This window comes from Ruditapes philippinarum, unplaced genomic scaffold, assembly GCF_026571515.1.
Source record: "Ruditapes philippinarum isolate M1 unplaced genomic scaffold, ASM2657151v2 ctg6170_1_1_1_1, whole genome shotgun sequence".
Taxonomy (NCBI): Eukaryota; Metazoa; Mollusca; class Bivalvia; order Venerida; family Veneridae; genus Ruditapes; species Ruditapes philippinarum.
In genome coordinates this window covers 3050-17155 of record NW_026866193.1, presented here as the reverse complement: position 1 = coordinate 17155, position 14106 = coordinate 3050, and positions in this window count along the sequence as shown.

Here is a 14106-nt window from a genome sequence, read left to right as displayed (position 1 = left end):
ATGACTAGATTAACTTTATATTAAGACACAACATTTTTAGGATATGACCTTCATATATTTTAAACACAAATTGACCTGGCTCATTAATAACTTGACCTTAAAGGTACAGTTATTGATTTTTCACTGCTTTTTGTTGTAATTGACTGTATATTGGCAATTTATTGGATTTTCCTCATATTTGGACAAAAATAACCTTTTGGACAAGATCTTCTAAAAGGTCGAACTGATCTTGACCTTGACCTTTACATGACCTTGACCGTCAACGTCAAATTATTGAAATATTATTAAATTGTCATTATTTTGTTATAAATGCACGGAGAAGACAAGACTTATACATGTATGTACTAACCGCTTGCCAAATTACTGTTTGCCTGGTGACGTTCCATGAATTAACATTTATTAAGCCTTTAAAATACGAGAATAGAAAGAGAAAATTAACCATTAATCTCGCATTTACGACATCTGATTAAGTAGTTCGCTGCTATAATAACATGAACAAGCCTTCGTACACCTTTTCCGAAGATATATCCGATTTCAGCACACTTGAATGCAAGGGCTGGTTAAATTCTGGTACTATACGAAATATTTGTTTGTTGTTTTTTTGTCAGAATCGAATTCATAAATATAAGACACTGAAATAATGAGTAAATGCAGAACTGTTCAAATAAATTACTTAAAATCACTATTGTATTGTTATTTATCAAAAAAGCTATTCTAAACAAACTAATGGTTATCATAAGATTATATCAAATGTTTAGCGTGGTTGTTGAAAACTGATAAAATCTTTTCTTTCGATATTGCCTTTTTGCCGTTTGGAAATATCGTATTGTAAAAAGGTCTACAGGGATTTTCATTTACTCTATTATACGGCAGCGATAGAACGCCGCGCGTATAAAGGAAAACTAAAATTTGGCTTGTTGATTTTGGGGATTTTGGTGGCAATAATGTTACAAAAATCAGTCAACATAGCAATACCACAACAGAAAAAGAATAACTGCTTGTCGATTTAGAGACAATTACAATGTAAATACTTTTCAATGAAGATATGCCTTGCTTTTCCTCTAAGCAGTTTATGTTTAATTGTTGTTGTGTCCTTTTCTTCCTACTGATGTTTCAGGTTTTGGCTTTTACTCTCCGGCGCATGAACATAGCTACCATAGAAATTTCGGGAAAACGATTGATAAAATTTTGTTGTTTTCACAAATTAGCAGGATTTATCTCATAAAGCTTTTCAAATGTACATGATTAATTCAGACTTGTGTAGGTTAAATGGGCTTGATATAAATCTGTCGGTTCTTTTAGTTGTTCCTGGCAGTCCGTCTTTACGCCCGTCTGTTTGAAATTTATAGCGTATCCGCTTTGAACTGAAGAAATTAATACTTTGCAGTGAAGACATTTTACTAATAAAGAGACGATGGTGCAGAACTCAGGTTTGGCCTGTCCAGATCATTATTGGCCATCGCCCCGGGCCACTTTATTTTCATTAGGCTTTATATAGGAAAACACATTTAAGCCTTATATATAGTGAAACAATGCCCAGAGCTCAGATATTTGGCATGTAGCACTGCTTAGTAGACCTTAAAAAAAATTACATAAATTATGACTCCCATAAGCCCATTCCTTGCCGATCAGTTAGTTTATGTGGACTTATTAACATGTCTTAAAATCTTTTTCTCCTAAACTATAAAAGCCAGAACCATCAATAAATAGTCTTCTACAAAGGTTTAATACCCATGACCTTGATGTCAAAATTTGCCCTGCACTGGAGATGTCATACTTTATGTAGATTGATCTAAAACAAAAAGGATCTTTTAATGGAAAACTACAGTGCTAATTGCGATATTTGGCATGCTTAGTAGACCTCTATTACATATTTAAAAATCATGCACCAATGGTCAAAATTCCCCACCCTTGAGTTTATCTAGTATAATAAGGAAATTTAGATACAACATGTTGGTGAAGTTTCGTAAATTGGCACCTTCACTAATTGACAGATCATTTTTGGATTACTGAAACAAATTTCATTCGGGCGTTCATAATTAGTAATTAAAAACAAAGGGACGATAGCAATAAATTGAGCATATTAAACGACTCATTGTGCAGTGTTTTAGGGTTTGTTTGAAACACTTACCATTTTAAAACAAGAGCCATGTTAACATAGCCATCCCTCGCCGAATGTGTTTGCTCATTGGAAGAATGTATATCTAGTAGAGCAGAATAATTGAATTGTTTAGAGGTCTTTTAGTAATGAAAACTGATAACAGAAGTGATTACAGATATGAAACCTATGTGAATACTGATGGCTGAAAATAACAAAGGGCAATAACTGAAAAGATAATGCAGGGTAGAGTTACTTTATTCTTGTTTTGGTTTAAAAAACTTTTTTCCTAAAGGGAAGATCTATGTAATCTTTTGAATTTTTCAATTTTGATCCCTCAAAACCCATTTTTTTAAGGGATAAATTTCCCGGAAAAAAAAAAAGAATGAAAAATAAAAAGGGAAATTTAAACTAAAAAAACTTTTTAAAGGGAAGGGGGGTTTTCTTTTTTTTGCGCCCCGCTTTCCCTTTCCCCAATTAGATAAACCCCAGTATGAAGTTTTAAATTTTTGCCATCTAAAAAGACGTTTTAAAGAAATCCCTCCACTCAGGTAAAAAAATTAAGTATTAAAAAAAAAAACCAAGGGGGCAAAAACCCTTAAAAAAAATTTGCAGGGAAAGAGTTTTTTCTTTTTGCACTGCGCCCCTTTTAATAAAAATTTTGATCTACCCCACCAAAGCAATGTAAAAAGAAAGACATTTTTTATTTTTTTTAAAGTATCTAAAAAAATTTAAACAAGGGCCTTTTCAAAGTTTTAAAAGAAAGGTTTTGGCTTTTTAAAAATTGGGTAAAACAAATCAAAATTTCAAAAATTTTCGCGGAGGGAATATCTTTTTTAATCAATAAAAATTGTCGGCTTTTTCCGTTAAGGCTTCGGATTTTTTGGGGTCGGAATTAAACTAAGAAAAATTTGGTATTTGGGAACTTTTTTTGGGAAAAAAAAAAAAAAGGACGTTATTTTGGGGACTTTAAAAAACGGGGACAAAATTTGGGGGACAGCGGGGACGATCAAAATTTCCCAAATTTTCTCCCACCCGAAAATTTTAAAATCCACGTAAAACAAAAATGCTTTTTTTAAGGGGATGTCGATTACCAAAAACTTCGGGAGCGTTATAAAAAACCAAAAAAAATTTCTACTGGAGTAGGGGGGATATATTACATGTTCGGACTGTTTTGGCGAGAAATTGCAAGGATAAAAGTGTGGCTGTCATAAAAAATGAACATTAATTGATCCAAACATTCCGTATGTATCATGTAAAAAATCTAATCGCAGTCGCTGCATCTCGGTGCCCTGCCATTTATGAATTATAGTAGTATAAAATAATAAACTTAAATACAGGAAATGTACATATATACAGTAATTGGTTTATATTGCCAAAGTATAAGAAAATCCACCTAGATTGCAGTCATTTGATGTCATTAAGCAATTGGGTTTTAAACCTAAACATCGCTCTTTTTTTAGATTATTTTTTACAATGTAAAAAGAGTTAATTACTTAGTAAACCCAAAGTAATCTAATTTGAATTCGTTTGTGAGGTATTGCAAATGGATAAATGTCTCGGAAATACCTTCCCAACCCAAATTAAAAAAAGGGGCGCTTTTTTTTTAAAAAAAAAAAAAAAGCGATTCAAAATTTGGGCTGTGTCGAAGACCCCTTTTTAAAAATTTTCTCCCATTTTTCATAATAGCCGAGTTTTTTTAAATTTAAAAGGCCCCGTATTTTTTTGCAAAATTTGGCCCTTTTTTATTTTTCATAATTTTGGGGGAAACCCCCAAAAGGCTTTTCAAAATTTTAATTTTATTCGTGAAAAATAAATTAAAGTTTTGGGAACTTCCCCACTCTTTTCCAATATCCTCTTTTTACATCAAGCCCAATGGACCTTTTAATCCCCCAAGTAAACCTTTTTTTGGGAAAATATAAAAAGTTTTCTTTTTTTAGTGTATAAACCAAATTTTATTATTTGCGCAAAGGGAAAATTAAAAAAGCTTTTTGAAAAAGAAAAATTATTTTAAATTTCTATACAGTTTAAAATTTTTTGGAAGCAAAAAAATTTAGATCAAAAAGGGTTTTTTCCCCCAACTTTTCCCTAGGTTTTTCCCTTTAAGTAAAAATTTGGGGTTTTTAAAATTTTTGGCATTAAAATTTTGCTTTTTTAATTAGCGTTTTTTTACCCCCTTTTTTTGGTTCGCTTTTACAAAGGGCCTTTTTTTCCCGCTTTTTACTAGGGCCTATTTGGTTTTTGCTTTTATAACGCCTTTTTTTTTCCGTTATAATGCGAAAAAAGGCTTTAAAACTAGGGCCTTTTCTTGTTTTTCGCGTTTTTAACCCCTTTTTTCGCGTTTTTTTTTCGTTTTTTTTGATCCCGGGGGTAATTCCCGCCTTTTGATTTTTCTTTTTATACCCCCTTTTTTTTTGCAATACAAACCGCCTTTTTAATCACAAAAAACCCGGGGGCGCAGGGGGGTTTTAATAAAAATCATTTAAAATTAAAAAAAAAGATATTACACTTTTATGAAAATTACACTAGTTAACATTTTTGGGGCATGGGCGTTTATTTTGCGTTATTTAAAAATAGTTTAAAATTAAAAATTCAGGGGGCGTCCCAAAAAAAAAAATGACTCTTTTTAAAAACCCGTTTTTTCCGTTTTTTTATTTTTATTTTATGTGATTTGATTATAAAAAATCTTACACCGGCTGTGGTTTTCATACCCGGAATAAACTGGGTCTCGGGGTTTAAAAAGGGTAACTTTTACGGCGGTAACCCCCGGCTTTTTTGGGCCCAGTTTCCGGGTAAACAGCTACCCAGAGCTAAGGTTTTTCCCGCTGTACCGACCCGCCAGTGTTTGATTTTTTTTCTTTGCTATTTAAAAGTCATTTTTTTTCGGAACCCAAAAATTTTAAAAAAATGGGTATTTTAATTTTGCACTTTTTTTTTTTAGTAGCCCTAAGAAAAATTACAAAAATTTTATTCATTTAAAGGGAAATTTTAAAGCCAGAAGCTCGCATAAATAAATTTTTAAAAATTCATTCCCAAAATCCTTTATTTCGCGTCATTTTCGCCTTTTGGGTTTTTCGTTTAAATTTTGCATTTTTAATTTTGCGTTTTTTAACGCCCCATATTTTGCCCTTACTTTGCCCTTTTTTTTTGGGTTTGGTTTTGCCTTTTTCCGTTATTACGGGCCCTTTGGGTTTTGCGTAATTTTCGGGGTTTTTAACGCATAAAACGCCTTTTTAGGGTTTTAACGGGCCCTTTTCATTTTTTTTTCTTTTTTTTTTGACCCCTATTGGCTTTTTTCGTAAATTTCAAAATTAAAAGTTTTTAATTTTTTAAAAAAAAACAATTAAAATTTTGGGGTCAAGGGTTTGGGAAATTTAAGGGGCCCTAAAAAAAAACGCCCAAAAAAAGGGGATTTAAATTTAAAAAAAGTTTTCCCAAAATTAGTTTTGATTTTTTTTCGGCAAAGGTATTTTTCACAAACCCAAATCCCAACCCCCTTTCCCCCCTTTAGTTTAAGCCCGACTTTTAAAAAATTTCAAACCCTTTAAAAAAAGGGGGAAATTTTTTGGGAAATTTTTGGAAAACCCTTTGCCAAAAAGTTTTTTTCTTACGGGGTGGGTTATTATCGGGAAATATTAAGGGGCTTTTTTCTTATTTTTATTTTGGGGCCTGAAATCATTAATAGGGATTTCTCGTTTTTTCCCCCAAATATCCCCCTTTTGGGCCCAACATGTAACCCCCCAGTTAACGGGGAAAGCCATGGGTTTGTTTTGTTTCGTTTGGGGTTTTTTTTTACCCAAAAAATTATGGAGTAAACCGGGGAAAAACGTTTTTAAAAACCGAAAATCACCTATTTGGCCCACCTGTTTTCCACCTATCAACTGCTTTTTGGGGGAAAGTTTAATTTGGAAAAAAAAATTTACCGTTTTGGGATTTTTAAACATTTTTTAAATTCTCATGGGTGGAATTGTTTTTACAAAAAAACCGAACAGAACCCTTTCCCAATTCTGAGATAGGGCAAGTTTTTTTAAACCAACCGATATCCCCCGATGGGGGACAACGAAAACCCCAAAATATGAATCCCCGGGGCCATATTTTGAGGGGAAATGTTAAACCCCCATTTGAGGGATTTAGCTTTTAAAAACAACCGATTTACCTTTAAACCGCCCGTTTTAAAAGCTCGATTTACAAACTTTTAAAACCTTTTTTAGTTTTTTAAAGCATTTTTTATCATTGACCCAAACCCCTTTTTAAATTTTGCTTTCTGTTTTACAAAAAAAAAAAAACAAAAATTTTAAAAATCACGCCTTTGGGGACAAAACCCATCATGGGGGGCAAACAGTAAAAATTTTAAATTAAAAAGACCGATTGGGGGCCGGGAACCAAAGGGGCCCGAAAAAGGGGTTTGGGGGGCTTTCATTTTTTTATTCTTTAAAAAATAAGAAAAGCTTCAGGTTCCCTCATAGGTGCAAATTTTGCTTTCTTGTTTCACAAAAGGGAAAAAATCTTTTATTTTTTTATTAAACCCCCCAGGGGTTTTTTAATGGGTTTTTAAAATTGGGGGGATAAAAAAAAAAATAAACAAAAAAGCAAATAAAATTTTTTTTAGTTTTTTCCCCAAAAAAGTGTTTTGATGATGACGACCCGTTTTTACAAGAAAAACCGGGGCTAAAAGGGCCCGGGGCAATTTGGGGCAAATGTGTCCCTTTTTATAGTGGATATTTGGGTTTATTAAATAGGGTTTGGGTAAACCTTAAAAAAAAAGATAATAAGGTTTTCAAACCCGTATTGGGGTAGTTTCTGGTAAAATTGGGGCCTTTTTTTACCCGTAACCCCCAAGAACCCTATACGAAAAAATTCCCAATTTTTAAAGCCTTTTTTTTAAAGCAATTTTCCCAAAAAATAAAAACCCTTTTTTTGGGTTTTTTGTTTTTGGGTGTTGTTTTTTTAACTTTACCTGCACAAAGTTACCCCGCGGGGAAACTTTTGTAAACGTTTTTGTTTCCGGGGGTTTTGGGCCCCTTTCCCGGGCCCTTTCCGTTCCCTAAAAATTTTTTCTTTAAAAGACATCTCCCCATAAACCACTGAGCCAATTTTATCCCCAAAATTCCCCAGGGGAAAGTTTTCCCTTTTGGGGGTCACCTTTTGGGGAAAAATTTTTCAAAGGAAATTTTAATTTTCCCTTTCAGGGGAAATCTGCCATGGGCCCAAACCCAAAAAAAAAAATCTTTTAAAAAAAATTTTTTCTTCTTAAAAAAACCAAAAGAGTAAAAGCTTAGATATTTTTGGGTTGAACCATTTTCTTTGGGAGTGTTTAAACCCAAATTTGTTTTAAATAAAAAACCCCCGGGGGGCAAAATTTTTCCCCGGGCCCCCGGGGGTTAAATTGATTTTTTCCCTGTATTGCAAAATAGTAAAAAAAAATTTAAAAAACTTTCTTTTTAAAAAAACCCCAAAAGGGGCTAAAAGCTTAAATATTTTTCTTTTAAAAAGTTTTCCCAATTTTGGTTTTTTACCAAATTTTTTTCCCAAAAAAAAAAAACCTTTGGGGCCCCGGGGCCCCCGGGGGCCTTTTATTTTTCCCTATATGCAAAATAATAAAAACTTAAAATCTTTTTTTTTAAAAAGAACCGAAAAGCTAGGGGCTTAAAAATATTTTAAACAAAGGAAAAATGTTTTATTGGGTTTTCTACCAAAAATTTTTTTCAAAATATGAAACCTTGGGGTTTAAAATTTGGGGCCCCCCCCCGGGGGGTTTATTTTATTTTCCTTATGTGTGTATAAAACAAAAACTTAAAAAAAAAAAAATTTTTTTTTTTTTTAAAAAATGCTTTGAGTTTTTGGGTACTACCCCCATTTAACAGGGTTTCCGGGAGTTGGTTTTACCAAATTTGTTTTAAAAAAAAAAGCCCTGGGGTCCAAAATTTTGGGCCCCCCTCCTTTAAAAATGTGAAAAACAAAAACTTAAAAAAAACTTCTTTTTAAAAAAAAAATTCCCAAAAAGCTAGGGGTTTAAAAATAAATTTAAACAAAAAAAAGAAACTTTTTAGTGATTTTCTACAAAGTTTGTTCCCAAAAAAAAGCCCCGGGTCAAAATTGGCCCCCTTTCGTGGGGGGCATTGATTTTCCTTTTTATGTGTATTTGCCAAAAAATTTAAAAAACTTTTTTTGGGAAAAAAAACCCAAAATTTGCTTTGAGTTTTAAAATATTAAGCATAAAACCCAAATTTTTTATAACAAAAAATTGTTTTAAATAAAAAGGGCCCCTTGGGGCCCCAAAAATTTTGGGCCCCTTTCCCCCGGTTTTGCCCTTTTTTTTATCTTTAAAGTGTAAAGAAAAAAAAATTGAAAAAAAACTATTTTAAAAAAAAACCCCAAAGGGGTAAAAAACCTTAGGGTGGTTTAAGGGATGAAAAAATTTTTTCTAAAATTATCTATCAAGTTTGTTAAATAAAACCCCTTTGGGTTTAAACTCCCCGTTTCCAGGGGGCCTATTTTTAACAGGTAAAGGGGAACTTCGGGGGCCATCAGGGCCCCTCTTGTTTTTTGGGAAGGGTGGGTTTTTTGGTTTTTGTTTTTTTTTGTTGTTTTTGGTTGTTTCTTTTTTTTTGGTCCCCGCTTCTTTTCTTTGTTTTTTTTATTTTGTTTGTTGTTGTTTTTTTAGATTACTTTCTTAGTTCTTTCCAATTTTAATAATTAAAAAACTTTTCAACAGTACATCGGGATTTTTGCGGGGCCCGGTTTTCGGGGCCTTTTGATGCAGGGGCTGAAAACCCAAAGGGCCCCTCCCCCCCCAGCTGGGCCCCAAAAAGATTTTTTTTACCATCTGGGCTGGAATATTTTTTTGGGTCAGTTTTTAAAATTTTTATTTTTTAACCCCCGGGAAACCCAAAATTTTGGGGGGTGTTTTATAAAATTTAAACTCGGGGGGGTGGGGTCGGCCCAAAGGCCGTCCGTTGCATTTTCCTTTTCTGGAGCTTTAATTTTTAAAAAACTATTTGGTTTGGGAAATTTCAAAAAAAAACTTCTTTACAAGGGGTAAAAGCACAAAAAGGGGAAAAGTGCAGTGCACAAGAACCAAAAAAACTCAAATTCAAAAATTTAATTACAAAATTTTAATTTTCCCACTTTTTTGCTTTTCCATACCCTTTTTTTTGCCCCAAAACCTTTTAATTTTTAAAGGGATAAGGGTTTGGGAAATTTTTTAATTTTTAACTTCATAAAGGGTTTCAAACACTTGAGGGGAAAGGGTGCAGTGCGGAAAAACCAAAAAACCCCCTTTTTTGGAACAAAATTTACAGATTTTTGGGGCCCTTTTTTTATTTTTCCTTTGCCCGGGAAAGCAAAAACCCTTAAAAACCCTACTGGTTGGAATTCAATCCCAACTTCATAAAATTTCTTTAAAGGGGAAAGTGGGGTTTTGCAAAAAAAAACGATAACACCATTATGGCCCAAAATTTCCCAAGTTATTGTCCTTTGAAAACCTTTTTCCTTGTCGGGGCAAAATTTTAAAAAATTTAACGGGTTGGGGAATTTTAATCCCAATTTTTCAATGATCAAACACACAATTAGAGGAAGGGGCAGGGGCACAAAAAACTTTTAAACTTTTGTCCGGGAAGAAATTTTAAAAAGATTTTAATTTTCCATTCTTTTTTCTTGCCCAAAAAGCAAAAATTTTAAAAATTTTACTTTTGGGAAATTCCCAATTTTTAAAATTTTTCATACAATGGTCGAGAATTTTTGAGAGGGGGCGCAGTGCCAAAAAACCAAAAACCCCTTTTTTGATTCTTTTTTAAAGAATTTTTTCCCCTTTTTGTTACTTTTAATTTTTCCAGTGAAAAAATTTTAAAAATCAATGGTTGGGAAAATTAAATTTAAAAAACTTCAACAATGGTAAAGGGGGCAGTGAGTTTAAATTTGGCAATGCACAAAAACCAAAAAACTCTATTTAGAAAAATTTAAACAGTTTTTGGGCCCCTTTTTTTCCCTTTTTTTGTCCAGGGGCAAAAATTTTTAAAATTTTGTATTTGGGAATTTCCCAATCAATTTCCCTTTACAAGGGTTTCCAAAGCGCAAATAAAAAGGAAGTAATTGAAAAAAAACCCATAATTTCCGTCTTTCGTTTTTGGGTTAGAGTTATTGCCTTTTTTTTCCTTTTTTTCCTTTTGCCCGGGTTGGCAAAACCTTAAAAAACAAAAATTTTAAATTTTCAATGAAATTTTCTTTAACAAGGGTTAAAAGGCGAAAATAAGAAAAAATTTGCAGTGTTTTAAAAAAGCGTAACTCTTTCCGGACTTTTTACAGGTTATTCAAAAAAAAAATTTAAGGGGTCAGCTACTTTAAAAAGGGGAAAATTGCAACTTACAAAAACCCCAAAACAATTTTTAAATTTGGGCCAAAAAACCCCAAAAACCCCAAATTTCAATTTTTTTTGGGAAAAGGTATTCTTTTAAAAGAAAAACCTTCCTCTTTTCCCAAAACCCAGTTTTTGCGGGGAAATTAATCACAAAAAAGTGATTTTTTCTAATTTCCCTTTTACCCAAACATCCAGTTTTTTAAAAATTCTCCGGGCCAAAGGGGGTTTTGGGCAGGGGATCTTTTTTCTTTTAATTTTCCTTAAAAGACACTGCAAAAACAAAACCTATAAAAAAATAAAATTTTGATATTAAATTATAAAGGGAAGGGTTACTAAAAAAGGGCCCCTGGAAAGGGTCAAAAAAATTAAACCCCTTTTTTAAACCCTTCATTTTTTTTAAAAATTTTCCCCAGTCTAGGGGCGGGGGGATTTAACCCCCCCCAAGCCCACCCCAATCACAAAATTTTCTTCATTTAAAAGGACTTAATTTTTGCCCCTTTTAAAAAAAATTAGGGGGTATTTTTTTTTTGTTTTAATGTGGGGTCTGTCTGTTTTGTGGGGTCGGGTGGGGGTCTGTCGGCCGTCCTTTGCCTTTGGGTGGGGGAACCACATGGTTTCCGCTGATTATCTTAAAAAATTTTTTTCTTTCCAAAAATTTTTCATTTTTCACATAGGGGTTTGGTCATAACTAGTTGGGAGGGCCCCCTTTTAAATTTTTTGGGTTTTTGGGTTTCAAAGGTCAGGGGCCCAAAGGGCCTTAAATTTTCAAAAGGGTTTTCCCCACTGTTTATTTTGGGGAAAAAAGAATTCACCCAAAAAAAAGTTTTTACATTTTCACTTTAGTGTTTGGATCATAGATATTTTAAAATTGGCCCTTCAAATTGGGGGTTTTTTGGGGTCACTAGGCCCAAAGGTTTAAAGGGTTTCACGGGGGCCCTTTAAATTTTTAATATGGTTTTTTTGCTAAATTATTTTTTTAAAAAGTTTTTTCATAAAAACCAAAGTTTTTAAATTTTTTCCCTGGGGTGTTTGGCCCAAAACCCAATTTTTAAATGCCCCCTATTGTTTTTTGGGGTCATTTAGGCCCCCAAAGGGTAAAAGGTCACGGGGGTTTTTTAAAATGTCAAAATTTGGTTTTTCCAAACGGAAATTATTTTAAAAATTTATTCACCCCAAAGCCCTTCATACTTCACGTTTTTTGTTTGGGTTTAATAACAACCCCAAAGGGCCCCCTTAAAAATTTTGGGCCCACTAGGTCAAAGGCCCAAGGTCACAAGGGGCCTTTAAAAATGTAAAAAATGGTTTCGGGTTTAAATTATCTTAAAAAAAGTTTTTGTCCAAAGTTTTTCATTTTTCCCACATATGGGTTTTTGGTAAAAAACTAGTATTTTGCCCCCTTTTGGGTTTTTGGGGGTTTCATTTGGGTAAAAGGGGTCAAGGGTCCAGGGGCATTAAAATGTTAATAGGGTTTTTCCGTTTTTTAAATTTTGGGTTTTACTTTTTTTTCACAAAGGGTTTCATTTTTTCACATATAAAATTGGTCAAAACCCTATTAGATGACCCCAAATTGATTTTGGGTCACTAGGTCAAAGGAAAAAGGGTTTCCCCAAGGGCCCTTTTAAAAGTCTAAGGGGGTTTCCCCGCTTTTATCTTTGAAATGTATTCTTTCCCGCAAATTTCTACATTTTTTAAACTTTACTGTTTGGGTTTCTTTTAACTAGTAGATGATCCTTATTTTTTTTGGGGGTTCACTAGGCCAAAGATCAAGGTCAAAAAGGGGGCCCTTTTGGAATGAAAATTGTTTTTCGCTTTTTAAATTCTTGGTTACAAAATTTTCGGAAGTTTTTCATATTTAAAATTTTTTGGATTAGTCAAATTTTTTTAGTTGACCCCTATTTATTTTGGCAACGGGGTCAAAGATAAAAGGGGCCCACGGGGTTTTTTGGAATTTGGTAAAGGGTTTTAAAAGCTCTTTTTCTTGAAAAAAATAATTTTTGGAAAAAGTTTATATTTCACATATTGTTTGGGTTTCAAAAAACCAAAAAATTTGGTCCGTATTTTTTTTGGGGTTTTCTAGACCCACAAAAGGGCCAAAAAATTTGAAAAAAGGTTTCCGCTTATTTTTCTTAAAAAACTTTTTAAATCAAAAAAGGTCTTAAATATTTCTAATATTTTGGCCCACTAGTAGGGGGCCCTCTATTTTTGGTCCCTGGGTAAAAGGTCAAGGTCACGGGGGCCTAAAAATTTTTCTCATGACCCTTTGAAAAAACTTTTTCTTTCCCCCAAAGTCTTCATTTTTTTTCCTTTTTTTTTTCCCAAATTGAAAAACTTAAATTTGTCCCCTTTTTTTATGGCAATTTAAAAGCAATAAGGGGGAGTAAAGGGAAGCTCCCCACTCTTTAAAAAGTTTGAGTTAAAAAAGGCAATAATAATTTTTTTTCACTTTTTCCCAAAGATGCTGCCCCAAATCTTCAAAAAAGGGCGAAAATTTTCGCCTGTTGCTTTGTTGGTGTTGTTGTTTTTTGTTGTTTTTCTTTTTTGTTTTTGTAAAAAATTTTTCCCAAACCTTTTGTCACCCCCCCCCCCCCCCCCCAAGAAAACCTTGTTCTTTTTCCCCGGCCCCTAGGCTTTTGCGGGGTTTTAAAAAGTTTATTAATCTTCAAAATGATAAAAGGGGAAAAATGGGTTAAACTTTAAAAAGAAATACAATTTTGTTTTTTCCCATTAAAAATTTTCATGTATACGTTTACATTTCCTAAAAAAATTTCAAAATATAGGGATCATTTTTTTACTTTTCCCGATTTTTAAAAGAGAGTTTTAATACTTTTTCGGAAATTTCGGAAAGAGTTGTGCGGGCTCTGTCAAGAATGGGGCGTGACAAAAAATTTACAAAAAATAAAAAAAGGGTTTCCCACGAAGCAGGAAAAAGCAAAAAAACTTATTTTTTTATTGCCGAGGAAAAAACACACCCGTCGTAAACTATGGAAAAACGTGGGTTTGGAAAAAAAATCCCCGCCAAATTTAATGTCCCCGGGTTTACTTGCGCTTAAGGGAGTGTGTGGATTTCTCGAACGAATAAAATTGGGAAAAACCCAAAAAAAATTTTGGGTTTTTCCTTTTTGGGAAATATGTGCTCCTATGGGGGAATGGGTTTCTTCCCATGAAGAAATTTTATTCCCCTATGTAGAAATGTGCTCCTATAAAGGGTTGATTCTTCTAAAAAAGAAGAAAACGTGGGGATTTTTTTTTAAATTTATTTTTTTTTAAAAATTTTTTTAAAAAATGTTTTCTGAGAAAAAATGGTCTTTCGGGGAAACTTGGAAAAATAAAATTTTCGTTTAAAACTAATATGGTAGTGTTTATCATTTTTTGTTTACTGTTTTTTTCTTTTTTCGCTTTTCGAATGATTTTCTTTCCCGTTAAGATTTTTTTTTTTCACTTCAAAAATAGTTGCAAAAATCTATTTTTTATATTTTTTTCAGCCCGAAAAAACTTTTTTTAAAGGGCTCTGTCAAATTAAAAAAAAAAAAGTTTATTAAAAAAGGGTTAAATTTAAAAAAAGAAAGAAAGAAAGAAAGAAAACAAGGAAAAAAAGCAAGAAAAAAAGGGAAAAAAAGAAAAAAAAGAAAAAAAAAAAAAGAAAGAAAAGAAA